Genomic DNA, 9,005 nt, shown 5'->3' on the forward strand with positions numbered 1-9,005 from the left:
CCGTATATAGCCTGGATTAATTTCTTTAAATATTGATTGATTTGACCTCGTTGCTTTCCAAGGGACTCTCAAAAGTCTTCTCCAACACCACAATTAAAAAGCATCAATTGTGGGGCACTCACCTTTCCTTATATTGGACGCTTTCCAACCTGAGGGGCTCATCTTCCTATATCATTTCTTTTATCATTTTCATGCTGTCCGTGGGGTTTTCTTGGCAAAGATACTAGAGTGCTTCCTTCCATCCACTTTGTTTTTCTAGCATCAACAGTTAGGTCACATTCTTTTACAATGCTGTGGATCAGAACAGGTCCTTCAGTCAGGGGATTGATAGAATTCGTACAATGTAATCTATCGATAACATTTGGAGAATTTTGACAGCAGGGAATGTACCTGTTGTTGGAGCCTGTGAAAAACATATCCCATGATGCTGGTGAACTGAGTTGGCCACAATTCTTGCAATCTTAAACCTACTTCGATGTTAACATAAGGGAGATATTAATAAATAATAGTAATAAACAGCCTTAAATTTGAATTTAGATGACTAAAACTTTCCAAACAGTTTTCATTCACTTATTCATTCATTTAACATTAACATCTAATAATGCCCTGACCTTAAAAAAGAAAGATGACTTGGTAGTTAGCTTTTGGCCAGCTTGAAGAAGCTTCCAGGTCCCAGTAAAATGGATTAGAGATACAGAACAATTATGAACAATAGGAGCCAAGAGGTGGAGGAGAGAAGGTCTTGACAAGCCAAGATTATTAAAACTATCAATGTTCAATGGTCTAATCTCCAAGTATAGGGGTCTTTTCTTAGTTATTATTGTCTCTGCAGTTACTGTTGCTTTGTCTCTGACACTGCTGAACAGCCTCATGGATTCTCTTGATGGACACTGCTGGTTCTCCTCTTATCTCCGGAGCTACTCCTCTGCCTCAGCCAATGGTTTCTCTTGCTTTTGATTCCCACAACCAACTAAGTGTAGTCATTACTTAGGCTGCTTTAGTCTAACCTAAACTCTTCTCATAGTCTTATCTATGACACCTCTGATCTCTTCTACATACTACCAAATCCATACTCCCAAAGTAGAGTTCTAATTCGGCCACCACATGCTCCAAAACCTTCAGGAGGAGCTCCCCACCATCGACTGAATCAAGCACCAATTGTTTGGCCCAATTCAAGGCACCATTTTACCTTTCCAGTATTGTCACTCATTTTCTTACTTATGTGTATGACTCACAAATTTACCCATGACTCCTGCCCTGCCTTAAGCTTTACACAAGAATTTCTATCTGTTAAATACTTCAAGGTATCCTCTCTCACCCCACATAATTCCATTAGTTAAGTACAGCTGATTCTAGGGCAGCTAAGTGGCACGGTAGATAAAGTACTGGCCCTGGAGTCAGGAACACCTGAGTTCAAATCTGGCCTCAGATACTTACTAGCGGTGTGACCTTGGACAAGTCACTTAACCCTGTTGATCTCAATTTTGTCATCTGTAAAATGAGCTGGAGAAGGAAATGGCAAGTCACTCTGGTATCACTGCCAAGAAAACCCCAAATGAGGTCCCAAAGAGTAGAACACAACTGAACAACAATCAGTGCTTAGCACAGTGGCTAGTATAGAACAGGTATTTAACAAATGCTTATTGACCAACCCGCTGACTTAATATATATTGAGTTTGCAGTCCAGTGAAACCCCTAGATCCTTTTTAAAACAATTTCTGTTTCTCCAAGTCTCCCTCACCTTACACTAGTGAAAGTAATTTTTTGTACCCAAATGCAAAACTCGACACTGGATTTTATCTTCTTCAATTCAGCCACTGCTCTCATGTGTCAGTGTCCTTTTGTATCCTAACACTGTCACTAAGGATGCCACTATTCCTCCCAACTTTGTGTCATATGCAGAACCAGAGAGAATGGAGAATAATGGATAAAACTTACAGGGAGAGGCAGGGCTTAACTCAATAAGAGGGAAAATGTCCTAATCATTTGACTCAATAGGTGATGTTAGAGAAGTGAGTTGTGCTTTGGGTAGAAATTGGGCTAGGAAAACCCTACATTCTCCCATACCTTCCCCTGACCCTACCCTCGCCCCTTTAAATACTCAAATAACGAGGGAGAAAAAATTATATCGCCAAATAAATAAAACATCCCTCTCTATTCCCTAAGAAAATTTTAGAGGCAATCTGAAGCGGTAAATGACTAATATACAATTTTTTAGCAAAAACTTTTTAAAAGGGAGAAGGAAAGGAGTCAATGTAGCCAGCACAATGTTAGATATATATTAGCAGCCAAAAAATTTCCTATCACTTAAATGTTTGAGAATTATTTTATGTGCACAATGGGTACATCAGGTGGCTACATCTCTCAAGTGGGTGAATAGACACACCTACACAAGCTCAGGGCTGGCGCAGTCACTCCGACCTGCTCTCACATTGCCCAATCTAGGTTTTCAGCACCACAGTTACATTCAAATTCCCTCAGGGTCTAGAGTCAACCCTGTTGTGGGGGAATATACTCCCTCTACTTACTACTTTAGCTCCTAAGCGCTGCCTGATGCACTTCCATTTATACAAACTGGCCAACTACAATGATGACATTTTTATTTCTTAAAAGTAACCATTTACTTAGTAATAAGGCAAAGGAAACAAAGCAAGCATGCTAATAAAAAAATGAAATCTACACAAAAACCTCTGTCACACTCTACCACCAATGTGCTTGGTATCTTTGGAGGAGAGTGGGCAGATACTTACAGGAAAAACCTGCCAAGTGTGCACGTGAGTGAGGGAAACCTCTGAACTCAATGTATGTCACGACTCTGGAATTGTAAACATCAGGGTCCTCCTTCTGTCTCCAGATTTGTCCATAAAATTTCCTTGATAACTGGAGCCTCAATGTTGAATAGATGTTTCCAGTGCTAAACCGAGTTGAATCAGACTGATCTTGATGAACATTTCACCAGGCATAACATCTCCACCATACCAGCTGATCTGCTGGTGACTTCTCTGATCTTATGCTTATGAGCTCTCCTTCTGCTCAGCTGGACTTAGTCCTCAAGGGAAAGTATAAAAACCATCACTTCAAGCGTCAAGAATAGCTTATATAATTCTAAAATCTGTCCTGTCACCTCTCCTTATCTTTCTGGATCAGACCTTTGGTCTTCTCTATAAAAGAACCCTTTAGTTTTGGTCAATACCAAATTCTCATCTTCGGTCTATAGTTAAATAGATCACATTTGTCCCATAATTATAGATCATTTCAGCCAGTCAGTATGCATTCATTAAATGTCTGTAGCATACCAGGCACTATGCTAAGTCTCAGAGATACAAAGAAAGGAAAAAGACAATCCTTGCCTTCAAGGAACTCACAATCTAATGGAAATAATTTCTCAAGTCTGTATCATTCCAGTGTGCTATAACTTGTCACATTAAAAAATAAGGTCCCTTGCAAATAGCAATAATAGTTCAGATTTATGTAGCCCTTTCTTCCCAGCAATTTTGCAAAGTATATGATGTAATAATATCACAATATGATAAGCATTATTATTCCCTATTTATAGATGAGAAAACTTGGGCTCAGAGACATAGTCAGCAGATCAACAAGCATTTACAAAGCACTTAGTATGTGTCAGGCCCTGTTCTAAGCTCTGGGGATACAAAGAAAGGCAAAAACAGTTCCTTCCCTCAAGGAGTTTACATTCTTATGAGGAAGACAGCATGCAAACGACATAATGTAAGGCACACACAGGATAAGTTGGAGATGGAAAAGCACACATTTACTAGTTATGAGATCTAGGACTTGAACCCAGGTCTTTGGACTTCATGGTTTCCTCTATACCAGAATAATATGCCCAAATGAACCTACTATTCTTAGGCTCACTGAATACTAAAGGGGAGGGTACTAAACCATCTAGTCCAAACTCTCATTTTATAGATAAAAGAAATACTGTATGATCCAAAATTAAGGTTTCTTAAATTCAAAATACCCTGACTCCTATTTGCCCAAGTCTCCATCTGAAGATCTCTAGCATTTACTGGTCTCAATTATTATGAAGACAGAATAATGAAACTCTCAACTATTCACGATCTTACTAAGACCTCGCAAATACAGTGGGGAAGGAGGGACAGATAGAAGCCAAGGAACTAATCTACACAAACTAATCTATTCTCATACTGCCCAATTCTGGCACCTAACTGAATAGTGAAGATTCAGGGCTAGGACTTAGATTATAGTCAGCGATAAGTCCTGAAAGGAAGGTAATTCCAAGCCACATTGTTCCACAAGGAAGATACTAGATTTACAGTGATATTCAACTAGTGATATTTGGGAGAAATAAAATTAAAACCTTATTCTTGCAAAAAAAAATTGTTTCTAGGGGGCACCTGGATTTGAACCAGGGACCTCTTGATCTGCAGTCAAATGCTCTACCCCTGAGCTATACCCCCACACCTAGGAAGAAATGATAGTTCTTTTTTTCCTTCTAGATTCAGGCTTTGCATCATCACTCTCAAATGTTCATGAGTCAGAGAAGCCACATAAAGCTTCCCTAAGTGTGTTAGGATGCTACAAATCATAAGAGATAGCTTAATATTACAGAAGCTCAAGCTCCAGCCCATGCATTTCACCTTCCTCTAGATCTGTCATTAGCCACAGTGTTTCAAGGGCTCTGTTCCCATCATAACTCGGCTGAATCATACTTAACATGATTTATGGAAAATAACCAGATCACAGAGAAGGGAGGTGTGAGCTTAGCCACTGAGATCAGGTTGCTAATACTTCCTTAATGACAGGAAGACCCTTGTAACAAACATCATCCAAGAAAAAATAAAGATGTACAAAACAGCCATCTGTATTTTCAAGCTTCATCCCAGGCCAGAGCAAGTCACCTACTTTCAGTCATATGAGAACATGTCATCAGCAAACTGAGCCTGTCTGTTTAGCTGCAGCATTCCCTTGGGATGCTGCCAATGCTGTGAGGTCATGCACGGGGGAGACGCCAGGTTCAAAGCACAAGCCTCTGGATCAACAGGGAAATGACCTCTCCCCTGAACCACCTCAAAGACTTCTTTTTCTCTGCGGTCCCTTTCAGCTCACGGCCAAAAAAGCAGCTGAGGTTTTTGTGCACCCAAACATCCACTTTCAGCATCATAAACTATTCCAAAGTTTGTTCTACATATTCTTCAAGTCTGCACCTGGTCCATGAGCATCCCTGCTGGATGGGCTCCTTAGGACTCCCAAAGGAATCTCCTGGCTTTGTGGCTTCTACACTCTGACCAGAAGGCGGGGAGGTGGGCGGAGGCAACATTGAAATTCTTTATCTCATCCCACCCTAAGGTCCAACTGCGTCCAGCGCACACAGCCTAGTAGAAAAGAGATCTTAGACAAGAAGTAAGGGGCCAATTTGTTCGTTGTTCTTGCATCACTCCAGATGTTAGTCTTTAGCAGAGACAGGAATGGGAACTAGCATTTATATCACGCTTTAAGGTTAGCAAAGCACTTTTTACATGCGTTTTCTGATTTGATCCTCATGCTGTCTCTATGTAGAAGGCGGCCATTGTTATATCCATTTCGCATTTGAGGAAACTGAAGCACAAAGATTAAATGACTTGTCCAGGGTCTCCCAGCTACTAAGTGTCTGAGGCCACACTTGAACTCAGGTCTTCCTGACCAGACCCAGCGCTCTGTGCACTATGGCACCACCTAGCTGCAGCCATAAGTAGGAATGAGTATTACATGTGCTGTATATATGATGATTATCAGATGCACTGACCATGAAATTTGGGGAGTCCCAAAGCCCAGTACTCCAAAGATCAGGAACAGAACTAAAAATAATTCAGGCAGCATTGGGCAAGCAAGAATTTTAGAAGTAGCTCAAAATGTGATCAAAACCAGGATTTGGCAAACTGTTCTTAGGATGCTAGACTTTGATTGGTAAGATCCTTTAGTCTGATTCCCTTATTTTAGTCAGATCTGTGACCTCACGGATTTGAATGCTCCCCCTAATGATACAGGTGACAACCCCTCCTGGGTGACACTTGTCCTCGTCCTCCCCTACAGTCACCACAGGGGTCACTCAACATTCCAGGACCTTCAGGAACATATCAGTAGAGTACCTGAACTGTCCAACTGTATCATCTCCCACCACATGTGCTTGAGAGTGTAACCCAAGATCACCAACATAGCAATCAAGCAGAGCCAGGATCTGAACTAAGGTCCTCAAATGACAAATTAGGCCAGGTCCATAGTGAAGTGCATGTTCAGTCATTTCTGTTGTGTCCAACTTTTTTCATGACCCCATTTGGGGTTTTCTTGGCAGATATATGGCTTGCCATTTCCTTCTCCAGCTTATTTAACAGATGAGGAAACTAAGGTAAACAGGGTTAAGTGACTTGCCCACGGTCACACAGCTACAAAGTGCTGAGGCTAGATTTGAACTCAGGAAGCTGAGTCTTCATGACTTCAGGCCGAGCGCTCTATGCACTATGGCACCACCTAGCTGCCCCAGTGAAGTAGATACAGATAGGTTTTAGAGTCAGAATCAAGTTCTCTTTCAGCTCCTTTCCCAAAAGTATCTATCTCTCTATTAGCTGAGAGGCAGGTGACTCCACCTCCTGCCCCACCCCATCCCTAACAATTGGGCTTCCTGAATGCCTACTGTAAAGAAGCAGCCATTCTTAGTAAGTAACTGTGTTGTTAGGTTTGTTTAAATAGAAAGCTCCAAATAGCCCTAGGCCCCTGGGGCAGGAGGTAGTGGAGGGCGGCCCACTAGCAGCGGCTTTGGCTTTCCAGTGTCTTGGGGTCTCTGTCTCTCACAACACAGTGATGCCCACCACCTTCTGCCTCCTCCTACCCTAATGAGGGTGCCTTCTTGCCATCTGCCCCAGCCCAATTTGCACTGCTTGTGTCAGGTGCAAAAATCCTTTATTACAGCTCTATTTCTTAAAAATATCTAAATTATAACATTAGAAGGTTAGCTACCACAATTTGTCTAATGAATCAAGTCATTTCAATCTAACCTACAAATCCTTTTTTACAAAATGGTGGACCATTTTCCCACTCATTCATTTAAGCATAAGAGTTGCCAGAATGGCCCTAGATTTGGGAAATAAATCAAGTCATTTCAGCTTAACCTACAAATGCCTTCTTACAAAATAGTGGACCCTTTTTTCTGCTTGCCCATTTGAGTGTGAGAGTTACTAAGAAATCTAATGGACAGATGTCTGATTCAAAGGATAAGGCATTTGATTCTTTTACATCAGCACAGAGCTAAACATTTCTCCCAGTCCCCAAAGGGACCTCTCACCACCTGGTACTCTCACTCCCCAAATGACAAAGTACCTTTTATTTCTCCTATCTATCCCACTTAAAAATAACACAGCTAACACTTAAAGCATATTCTCAGTTCCTTGGAGGACTTTTGGATTAGAACTGCATGGTTGGAGAGCCAAGCCACATTGGTCCCATGCTGTCTGATGCTCCCTTGGCGTAGGACCCTGGGGAAGTCATCAGTGCTATGTTTCTGATAGCAGCCAACAAGGAAAGATGTGAGAGCCCCCCACCCCAGTCAATAGGTGGTAAAATGTGTGCTTTCCAGAGGATGGAGCAAACAGCCTTCCTTACCACTCTCCCCAGACTACATTTTAAAAGCTACTGAGAAGAGCCATCTGCTGCACTGTAGGCTCCGGGTCACTTAGAGTACTCTGTTTAAACACTGGAAAAACACTTGTTAACACCGAGCCACAACCACCGGTGCCCAAGTTATTCCAGTAAATTCGAAGCTCCCTTGGAAGCTGCTCTCAGTCTCAAAGGTCACCGATGTTTCAGTCAGAAGTGAGCCCATCAGAGGACAGGGGGTGCCTTGTTTCAATCAATGAGTCAGTCAACAAACATTTATTAATCATTCTACTGTGTTCCAGGCACTGGGGATACCAAGGAAGGCAAAAACAACCCCTGCTCTCAAGGAGCTCCGAAACTTAATGGGAGAGACATAATAAATACATACGCATAAGATGGGAGGGAATCTTGGAGGGGAAGCCCCTAGCAGCCAGGAATCTGATAAAAGCCTCCTGAAGAAGATGCAGTCAGGAAGCTCAAACTCAATCTCAGAGGCTGTGACCTTAGGCAAGTTACTTAACCTGTTTGCCTCAGTTTCCTTATCTGTTAAATGGGCATGAGATTAGAACACACTTCAAAGGGCTGTTGTTGTGAGGTTCAAATGAGATAATAAACGTAAAGCGTTTTGCAAACCTTAAAGCGACATATAAATATTGAATATAGGGTGCTCAAGAAAATGACTGGTCTTGCCATCCTTCCAGGCTGAGGTATACAGAACACAGGACATTTCTGAGGCTCAAAGGCCATAGCTGGAGCAGGAGAGAGTTCTGAGTTCAAATGCAGCCTCAAACACTGACTGGCTGTGTGACCCTGGGCAAGTCACTTCACCCTGTCTGCCTCCGATTCCTCACCAATAAAATGAGGGCTATAATAGCACTGATTTCCCAGGGTTGTTGTGAGACCAAATGAGACAATACTTGTAAAGCAACTAGCCCAATGCCCGGCATACAGTCGGTGCCTAACAAATGCTTGTTCCCTTTCCCCTTCCCCTTCCTTCACAGTCTTCCTACTTTATTTCCACCAACACCTCCCCAGTCTGGTGCCATATCTGAGTTATTTCACTGCTCTGGGCCCACCGCCGCCCAAAGTTCAATCCAACGAGCATTTATTTAAGCTCCTTTGGTCTCCTTCAATGAAGACTGACATAGGCCCTCGCAGCCATGGCCCTTTGGGAACCAGTCCATCATCTGCATACGGTAGATTGCAGAGCTGAGCTTCATCTCCCAGACCAAAACCAAAACGGGGACCCAGGAGGACAGTGAGGGACGTGTTTTCTCATATAGGTCTTGTATAGCTGTGTATCCACTAATACTTTAAGAGTTACAATAAAATCTACAATTATACTGACCTAATGGGAGGCTTTCTCTGTTCCTTGGAATTTCAGACTTGACCAA

General features: G+C 42.2%; 1 non-coding gene across 1 annotated transcript; it reads right to left on the minus strand.

The window, feature by feature from the left end:
• Positions 1–4,370: 4,370 nt before the first annotated feature.
• Positions 4,371–4,442, minus strand: TRNAC-GCA. The gene has a single exon. It is a non-coding gene; the product is annotated as a tRNA-Cys (tRNA).
• Between the last annotated feature and the right edge of the window lie 4,563 nt (positions 4,443–9,005).

Source organism: Trichosurus vulpecula, chromosome 5, assembly GCF_011100635.1.
Source record: "Trichosurus vulpecula isolate mTriVul1 chromosome 5, mTriVul1.pri, whole genome shotgun sequence".
Classification (NCBI taxonomy): Eukaryota; Metazoa; Chordata; class Mammalia; order Diprotodontia; family Phalangeridae; genus Trichosurus; species Trichosurus vulpecula.